The sequence below is a fragment of the Gadus morhua genome, chromosome 2 (genome assembly GCF_902167405.1).
Source record: "Gadus morhua chromosome 2, gadMor3.0, whole genome shotgun sequence".
NCBI classification, from domain to species: Eukaryota; Metazoa; Chordata; class Actinopteri; order Gadiformes; family Gadidae; genus Gadus; species Gadus morhua.
Window position 1 is genome coordinate 10737939 of NC_044049.1, and position 8164 is coordinate 10746102.

Sequence of the window (8164 nt, forward strand, 5' to 3'; positions counted from 1 at the left end):
CTCTCTCTCTCTCTCTCTCTCTCTCTCTCTCTCCCTCTCTCTTTTCTATCTTTTCTCTCAGACTTCTCTCACTCACTGGACAGACACTGTTCCTCTCGGTCTTTAACACCACCTCTCTGTTTTTTCAAAACTCTCTTCGTTCTTTGTTCCTCTTTCCACATCTGCTTTGGTATCCTCTCTCTCTCTCTCTCTCTCTCTCTCTCTCTCTCTCTCTCTCTCTCTCTCTCTCTCTCTCTCTCTCTCTCTCCCTCTCACTCTTACTCTCTCCCTCTCTCTTTTCAGTGTCAGTCTATCTCTCTCGCTCGTGTCCCACTCCTCGCTCATCTCTTCATCATCTTGGTTGTCCGAGGCACTCCGGCTTGATCGCCCCCTCTTCTTCATCCTCCAAGGATCCAGCTGAAGCCGGGACACTCGCTCTCTCTCTGCTTCTTCTGAATATCTCACCCCCCCACCGACCAGAAGGTAAGGAACATGAACGGAGCAGAGGAAGAGAGGAGAGGAGGAGGAGGAGTATGATGATGTGGATGATGAAAGTGTAAAAGAGGAGAGGAGAGAGTGTGTGCGTGAAAAAAAGTGGAGTGGAGAACCCAATGAATGAACGAGACGGAGGAAGATGTGTGGAATGGCTAGTCGAATACAAGGAAGCAAGAGAGGAAAAAAAAGGGAGACAACGAGAGTGAGAGAAAGTGAGTGAGAGAGGGGATGAAAAAAAAATAATGTTTAAAAAGTAGAGAGAATATAGAGGGGTGCCGGTCGCTGTGTGTGTGACAGCGGTGATGTAGCAGCTGGGGGAAAGTGAATGGGATGGCGGAGATGGAGAGAGAGGTGCGATGCAGCAGTCTGAATGAATGGCAGGGAGAAAGAGAGCGAGAGAGAGAGAGAGAGAGAGAGAGAGAGAGAGAGAGAGAGAGAGAGAGAGAGAGAGAGAGAGAGAGAGAGAGAGAGAGAGAGACAAAATAAAGAGATCGAGGAAGAGAGATAGAGAGAGAGGGAAAACAGCGACCGGGAAAGATATGAGACAGAACAAAAAAAAATGTCAGAAAGATAGAAAGAGAGACAGAGAGAAGGAGAAGTTTTTAGACGATGCTGTAAAAAAATACAATTTGAATCAGAAGGAGCGATTGCCGGAATGGCTTTGAATCTATCTAATCAAATCTATTATTAAAAATAAAAACATAATAAAAATACAGAGGAGGAATCCAGATGTGTGAGGATGTAGAAAGAGACCGGGACGCATAGAGGCACACAGCCAGCGACAGATAGGGGGGAGGCTGAGGGGGGGTTGGGGGAGGTCTGGGCGCCGTAACAGCTGAGTGCCTGCAGAGCGAGGCAGTGGCGCCTGCCACCATGAAATCCCATTCACAAACAGGACCTGCTGCAATCCACCATGGCCATTGGCTGCCTTTAGCGGTGTGTGCTGGCATGTGTGTGCGTGTGTGTGTGCGTGTGTGAGTGTATGCGTGTGTGCGTGTGTGCGTGTGTGTGTGTGTGTGCGTGCCAGTGTGCATATGTGTGTAGGATGTTTGTGCTTCTTTGTGCGTGTGTGTGTGCTTCATTATGTGTGTATTCGTGCGTCTGTTTGAGAGATGCATCAAGCATGCATGTTTGGTCTTTAACGTTTTTGGGGGGTTTATTATATGATGCCTGCAGTGTAGCGAATCAAAGCTGAAAATAACGTTGGTCGGACCCAGCAACACACAGTATCACACTGTGACACCGTCGTTTAACTTGTAACGATGGCCAGGTCTCTTGCTTTCTCCCTGTTGGCAGTAAAACCGCGTTGGCAGTGAAAACTGTGATGTCATCAGGTCTAGGTTTAAAAAAAGAAATGCGAGCTAAAAAAAAAAAACTAGACCGCGGTGTCTGCGCGTTCTTGCGACAGATTCAAAGTCAGGACTTTCTTACACATTGCGTCAACACTCCCGGCACAACCCCCTCCCCCGCCCTAACTCTCTCTCTCTCTCTCCAATGCCCCCCTGCTCCCCTTAAATTAACAGCTGTCTAACTGAGGGGATCACTTTCTCTTTTCCCCCCGTCCGGAGTAAGCGTCGGCCAATCACAGAGTGACATTTGTTTATGGCTGAAGCCGCTGGTGCATCGGCCACATCAGGGGACAGGTAGGGAAGACCGAGGGATGGGGGTGAGACCAGAGAGGGGGAGGAGAGTAGGGAGGGAGAGGAAGAGGGATGAGAGGGAATGCATTGGAAAATAAGAGAAGGAGTGGGGGGAGGAAGAGCTGGAGAGATGGAGGGGAACGAGAAGTTGAGGAGAGGAATGGAGGAGAGGGAGAGGAGAAAGGGAGAGAGGGAGATAATAGGGGGGAAGGGGAAGGAGGGAGTGAGGAAGGGAGAAATGGAGAATAGGAAGAGAGATAAAGAAAGGGAGGGGATAGAAGAGAGGAAGAGGAGGAGAGAGAGGAAGAGCGATAACTGAGATTGAAAGGAGAGAGGGAGGAAAGAGGGGGAAAGGGAGACAGTGAGTGAAAATTGACCAAGGAAAAGGTTTTGTGGAGGACAGAGAGAGTGGGAGGAGGTGGACATTGAAAGAGACACAAAGAGAATGGATTACTGAGATTACAGGGACAAAGGAGTGAATAGTGAGAATCTGGGCACAGGCATGCGGGGAAAAATGGACCGGAGAAGAAAAGCGGGAAAGTCGAATAGAGAGGGATAGAAAGAAGGCCAGGGGAGGGAGAATGAGGGGGAATGAATAAGCAGTAGGTATGACACTAAAAAGAGAAAGACATGTTGGTCTAGCTAATAGTTCATACTTAATATACTAATTACTCCAATGGCCCTCTCTCTCTCTCTCTCTCTCTCTCTCTCTCTCTCTCTCTCTCTCTCTCTCTCTCTCTCTCTCTCTCTCTCTCTCTCTCTCTCTCTCTCTCTCTCTCTCTCTCTCTCCCTCTCTCTCTCCCTCTCTCCCTCTCCCTCTCCCTCTCCAGTCTGTGGAGTTCATTGCGGTTTGACCTATATTTGTCGATATTGTCTTTATTTTGTCTCAATGCTCAAAGGAGGGTTATGAGGTTCACCAGCCAATTGTGATGTATCCTGAGAATAATCTGATGAGTCTCTCACTGGCTCCTTCTCTCTCGCTTTCCCTCCTCGTTCACTCTCTCTACTTTTTGCTCTCACTCATGCTCTACCTCTTGTTCTCTCCCCCCCTCCCCCCTCTATCTCTCTTTTATGGTCTTTCTCTCTCACTCTCTCTTTTATTGTCTTTTTCTCTCACACTCTCTTTTATTGTCTCTCACTCTCCTCCTCACTACACATCAGATCATGTCTCATAGAGGTTCAGCCCCTTTAGACATGCAGCCAGGGACACACGGCTGCATATCATCCAGCGATTTCATGGGAATGTGGAGATTTAATGGCTGTCGGGAGCCGCGGGACCGTGAAGCAATCTGCTGTGAAATACTGCCCCCGCTGGAGGAAATATGAACTGATTGAAACCGCGACCATTGGGGTTGTATGTGTCTGTTTGATGTTGGTTTAAGTGTGTGTGTGTGTGTGTGTGTGTGTGTGTGTGTGTGTGTGTGTGTGTGTGTGTGTGTGTGTGTGTGTGTGTGTGTGTGTGTGTGTGTGTGTGTGTGTGTGTGTGTTTGTACAAGGAATATGGAAAAGCGTGTGTCTTTAATAAAACAACCATTTCATTAAATGTCATCCCAAGATATAAAAGGAATAAACCAGAGGGACAGAGAGCGGGCGAAAGAGGGAAGGCGAAAGAGAGAGCGAGAGAGAGAGCGAGAAAAAGGGAGAGAGAGAGAGAGAGTGTAATGCACACATTTTCCGTCCCTAAATGGGTGTTCTTGCAGAGCAGATGGGCGCTGACTGTGGTGGTGGTGCAAAGGTGGATGCTCAGACGAGCGTGGAGGTACAACATGGAGGAGATTTAGGACCTGTGTCATTGGTATTCGACTGTAGGCGGTGGTGGCGGTGGTGGCGGTGTTGGGGGCTGTCGTCATAAACTGAAACATGTTATGAATCGTGTGTGTGTGCATGTCCACTGATGTGACTGTGTGTGCACGTGCTTGTGCGCGCACAGCAGTGGAGGGCTGTGAGGCGACACAGGTGTTATGCGCTGATGTGTGAACCGCAGTGACTGCCTTCATGATCTTCACTGCTGGGAAAGGGGAAACAGCATCTTTGTGAGTGTGTGTGTTTGCTTTTAACAGTCATTATGGACAAAGTCAGCGCATGATATAGGGGAGGAAACACCTGCTGAGCGTTTGAATGCTTCTAATGACAGCCAGGTATTTAGAGTAGTGGTTGGGGTGTTTCAGTGCCAGCCGCATGCTACTCTGTTCGATTCCCAACTATGCCTGCAGTCTTACCACAGGCATCCTTGAGGTGGATGCCTTATAACTGCCTCTCTGCTCCTTAATGACATGGGTATTCAGTTTAAAACACTTTGGATAAAAGCTTGTGCTGAATAGCTACATATTAAAATAAATACAGAAGGCCTAATACAACCCTGCACCATGTTACATACGGACACATAAAAAAATAATAATCAGGACGAGCAGTTCATTATTCATTCCAAACATTGCAGGCGTGCGTAATTAAAACCAATTCCGTCTTTGTCTTGGCTACGCCGGGATTAACAAGGGAATTTACGAGGCGAGCAAACAAAATCGACAATCAACAGCAGATTAGCATCCGCATGCGTATAAACAAATCGCCTCTAAAGATAGAGAGAGGAGACACTGAAGGGCTAATTTGCAGGCAGAGAGAGAGGCGTCGTGCTGCGGATGCGCTACGGGGCTCCGTAGGAGACAAAACATGTGGCTTTCAGAAGACGCCGAATCCGTCCTGCTATAATTGAGCAGCAATCCCAATATCGCTTTGCTGCACTCAAATGTCGTGGCCGATCATGTGGGGAAAGAGGTTGTGGTGAATGGGCGGGGGCGGTTTATGTGGCGAGAAAACAATGTGCTTCAGAAAAATACATACGTGAATACATTTTATTTAGCTGTCAATTTGGTGTATCATCTGTGGGGCCTTCTACCCACGTACGACACCTTTGACCAACAATACAACAGATACATCAGTGATCAGAAGTGGCACACTCTCAGTTTGATATCATCACTTTTGTTTAAAATGGAACAGAGGTCTTAACAGGTTGAACAAGCAATAAACGCTTCGTTCAGACCTCAATAGCGCGTGTGTGGGTTCTTTTATATCGATGCGTACAACTGATCCCTCTGTCATCCCACATTACACCTGCCAGATGAAGGTTGTATTGTGCATTAGAGTGTTTGTGTGTGTTTGTATTCCAGTGTTACTGAGTAGGATGCAAGCCCTCTGTAACCCTGGTGGGTGGCTGGTTGGTGGAGGAATTTTCCCTCACCTCTAGTATGAAGGGACTTAGTGTTTCAATGGGTTTGGGATGATAAACATCCATGGGAAAAGTTAAAGATCTACCCATCTATCCTTCCATTTATCTATCTAACCCCTAACCTGCTCCATCATGGATCTCAAATGCACCAATGTCTACATGCACTGTATTAGTGTTAATCATACTAATGTACTGGTGTAAATGTACATTCTGTACTGGTGTGTTACGTACTGATGAACATGTCCTGGTTTAAATGTACATTCTGTACTGGTGTTCATTTACATGGACTGTATACATGTACTGTACTGGTGTGTTAACATACTTATGAACATGTACTGGTGTTAAGGTACATGTAGTTAACTGGTTGTGTGTTAACATGTTTTAGATGCACTGCATTGGTTTATTAACATGCTGACGTTCGTGTACACTGTATACTGTACCCTCCAAGGGGTGAACACATGTCCAGCCCTCGCCTCCCGCCGGACTCCAACAGCCATTAAAGAGCCTCTGGTAATTACTCCCATTCTTAATTCGGCACGCCAAAGCGCGCGACAAGTCGATCACGCAAATAACCGAGGTCACTTGAAAATAATTTAAATTGTTCTTCTTTCGGTCCTGAAAGACCTCTCCATTAAATGAGCAATTAAAGCGACGCTCATCTCTCCGGGCTCACCTGACCGCTCCCAGTGGCGGCAGCTAATTAAAACACTGATTAGGATGAAGAAGAAGACATGGTTTTCAGAAGGAGATTTTATGTTCTCGCTGAATTCGCAGGTTGTATTAAGTTGGATAGATTAGATAGCTTACAGCTGTAGGAATATAGAAGACACTCAAGTGTTGTTCGAAAGGTTATCTCAACTATTTCCCTGAGGGTGAAGGGGTGTCGTTCCCGTTATATGGTATGCATACACAGACACGTATGCACACACACACACGCAAACAAATACACACACACACACACATGGGAAAATCATTGGGACAGGAACGCATCCAGTTACATGCAAAAGACAACTTCATCCATGTGGTTCCAGACTGACTGCAGTCAACTGTTTCTATTTGTCAGCACGAAGGAAGAGAGCTGTAGGAGAGCTGTTGGTCAGCAGGAAGGAAGGAAGGAAGGAAGGGACGAAGGATGGAAATGAACTTGAGCCGACACCAAAGGGGAGCTGACCAAAGTTACAGAGGGCGTCCGACTCAACTCTCTGAACTTTGAAAAAAAGATGCATTGGCAGCCTGTACCTTTGACCGGAAAAATATTTTTGGAGCCTATTGATTCACAGCAATAAAATAGCACACACACAGGCAAACTGGCACGAGTACAGAACCACACACACACAAACACATACACACAAACACACACCCGCACCACAAACAAACACACACACACACACATACATACACTCACAATCACACACACTCACACTATCACACACACACACACACACACACACACACACACACACAGACACACACACAGACACAGACACACACACACACACACACACACACACACACACACACACACACACACTCACACACACATACACATAAACAATATCTAATTTCATAAGTGGCAAAGACTAAAGACTTCGATCTTGGGAGCAGGCCATTCAGGCCAGGCTAAGCTACCAAGGTTAGGTTGGGGAGAGATGTTCAGGACCTCTGGTGCAGTGTCTACAGCGCCTGCTGCCACATTTATGCACCATTTTAGACACATACACACTCAAAGGACAGCATGGATGTGGGGCTGATTTCCATCCGTGCATTGGTCTATGTGTGATAGAGCATATACACTTTGTCGAAGTGTGTGTCTTGATCCTCAGGGTCGCAATGTTATGCGTGAGTGAGAGAATATGTGCGTGTGTTGTCTGTGTGAGTTTGTGCGAGTGTATGTGTGTGTGTATGTGTGCATGTTTTTGTGGGTGTTTTTATCCTCAATTGAGCTGATGTTATTTACATATCAGAACATTAGTATCTATTTACATGTATCTGTTTGTGTGTGGTTTTTTTTGTGTTTCTGTGTGTTTGCTTGTGTGCACCCACAAATATATTCAGCATGTGTTTCCATTTTCGATCGGTGTGTAAATACGATCCTTTGTGTCTCATCTCCTGTAACCCGGTCAAGAAACAGAAATAAATGCGTTGTCTATGCATGTATCGGATGTGTGTTGTCCCCGGTCTAGTGTTGCTTTATTCATCTCTGGCCCTGGGCCACAGGTTTGAGCCAGCCGCTAATAAAGAGTTATGGGTCCCAGGCTGGAAACCTTTATTGGACACATCAGCTGGTGCAGGTTTGGCCAATATTGTCGCAATTGATGGTGGGGTATATGCGCAAGATGTTCCCCCACCCAATGTTCTGTTAACCCCTTCAGGTTGGATGGGAAGGGTGGATGGGAGATGTAGATGGGTCCGAGTAATTAAGAACATTGCGTTACACCGTCAATACATCTTAATTTGCTGAAAATTCACTCGAGCAAAGTTGGTGTTTCAGATATTCACTAAAACAAATGCAATTGAAACACACATACACATGCATCTGAAGGGTAAACCTACATAAAGTAGATGTGCATTAGAGTGACCGGTATCTACCAAAGTCAATCTCAAACACAGTGCCTTAAGAACGTGGGGTTGCTGGTTCGAAAGCCCCTGCTGCATACAACTGCTGGTCCGTGAACCAGGTGTTAGTTTGGTGTGGTGACCTGAATTGGGAGTGAGGTTCGTGAATCGAGTATAACAGAGTGAAAGATGCCCTCCGGGGTGAAACTGCGCTCCGAACGCCTTAAGAATTATATACGAGTTACCCCGAATGGCAGCAGTTCATTTGCTC

General features: G+C 46.5%; 1 protein-coding gene across 1 annotated transcript in view; it reads left to right on the forward strand.

Moving 5' to 3' along the window:
- pvalb6 (parvalbumin 6) overlaps positions 1-8164 on the forward strand; it is a 44161-nt gene continuing 35997 nt past the window's right edge. Inside the window, exon 1 of the mRNA XM_030342282.1 lies at positions 1-462. The gene's annotated coding sequence lies outside the window, so the exon portion shown is untranslated. The remainder of the gene's footprint in view (positions 463-8164) is intronic.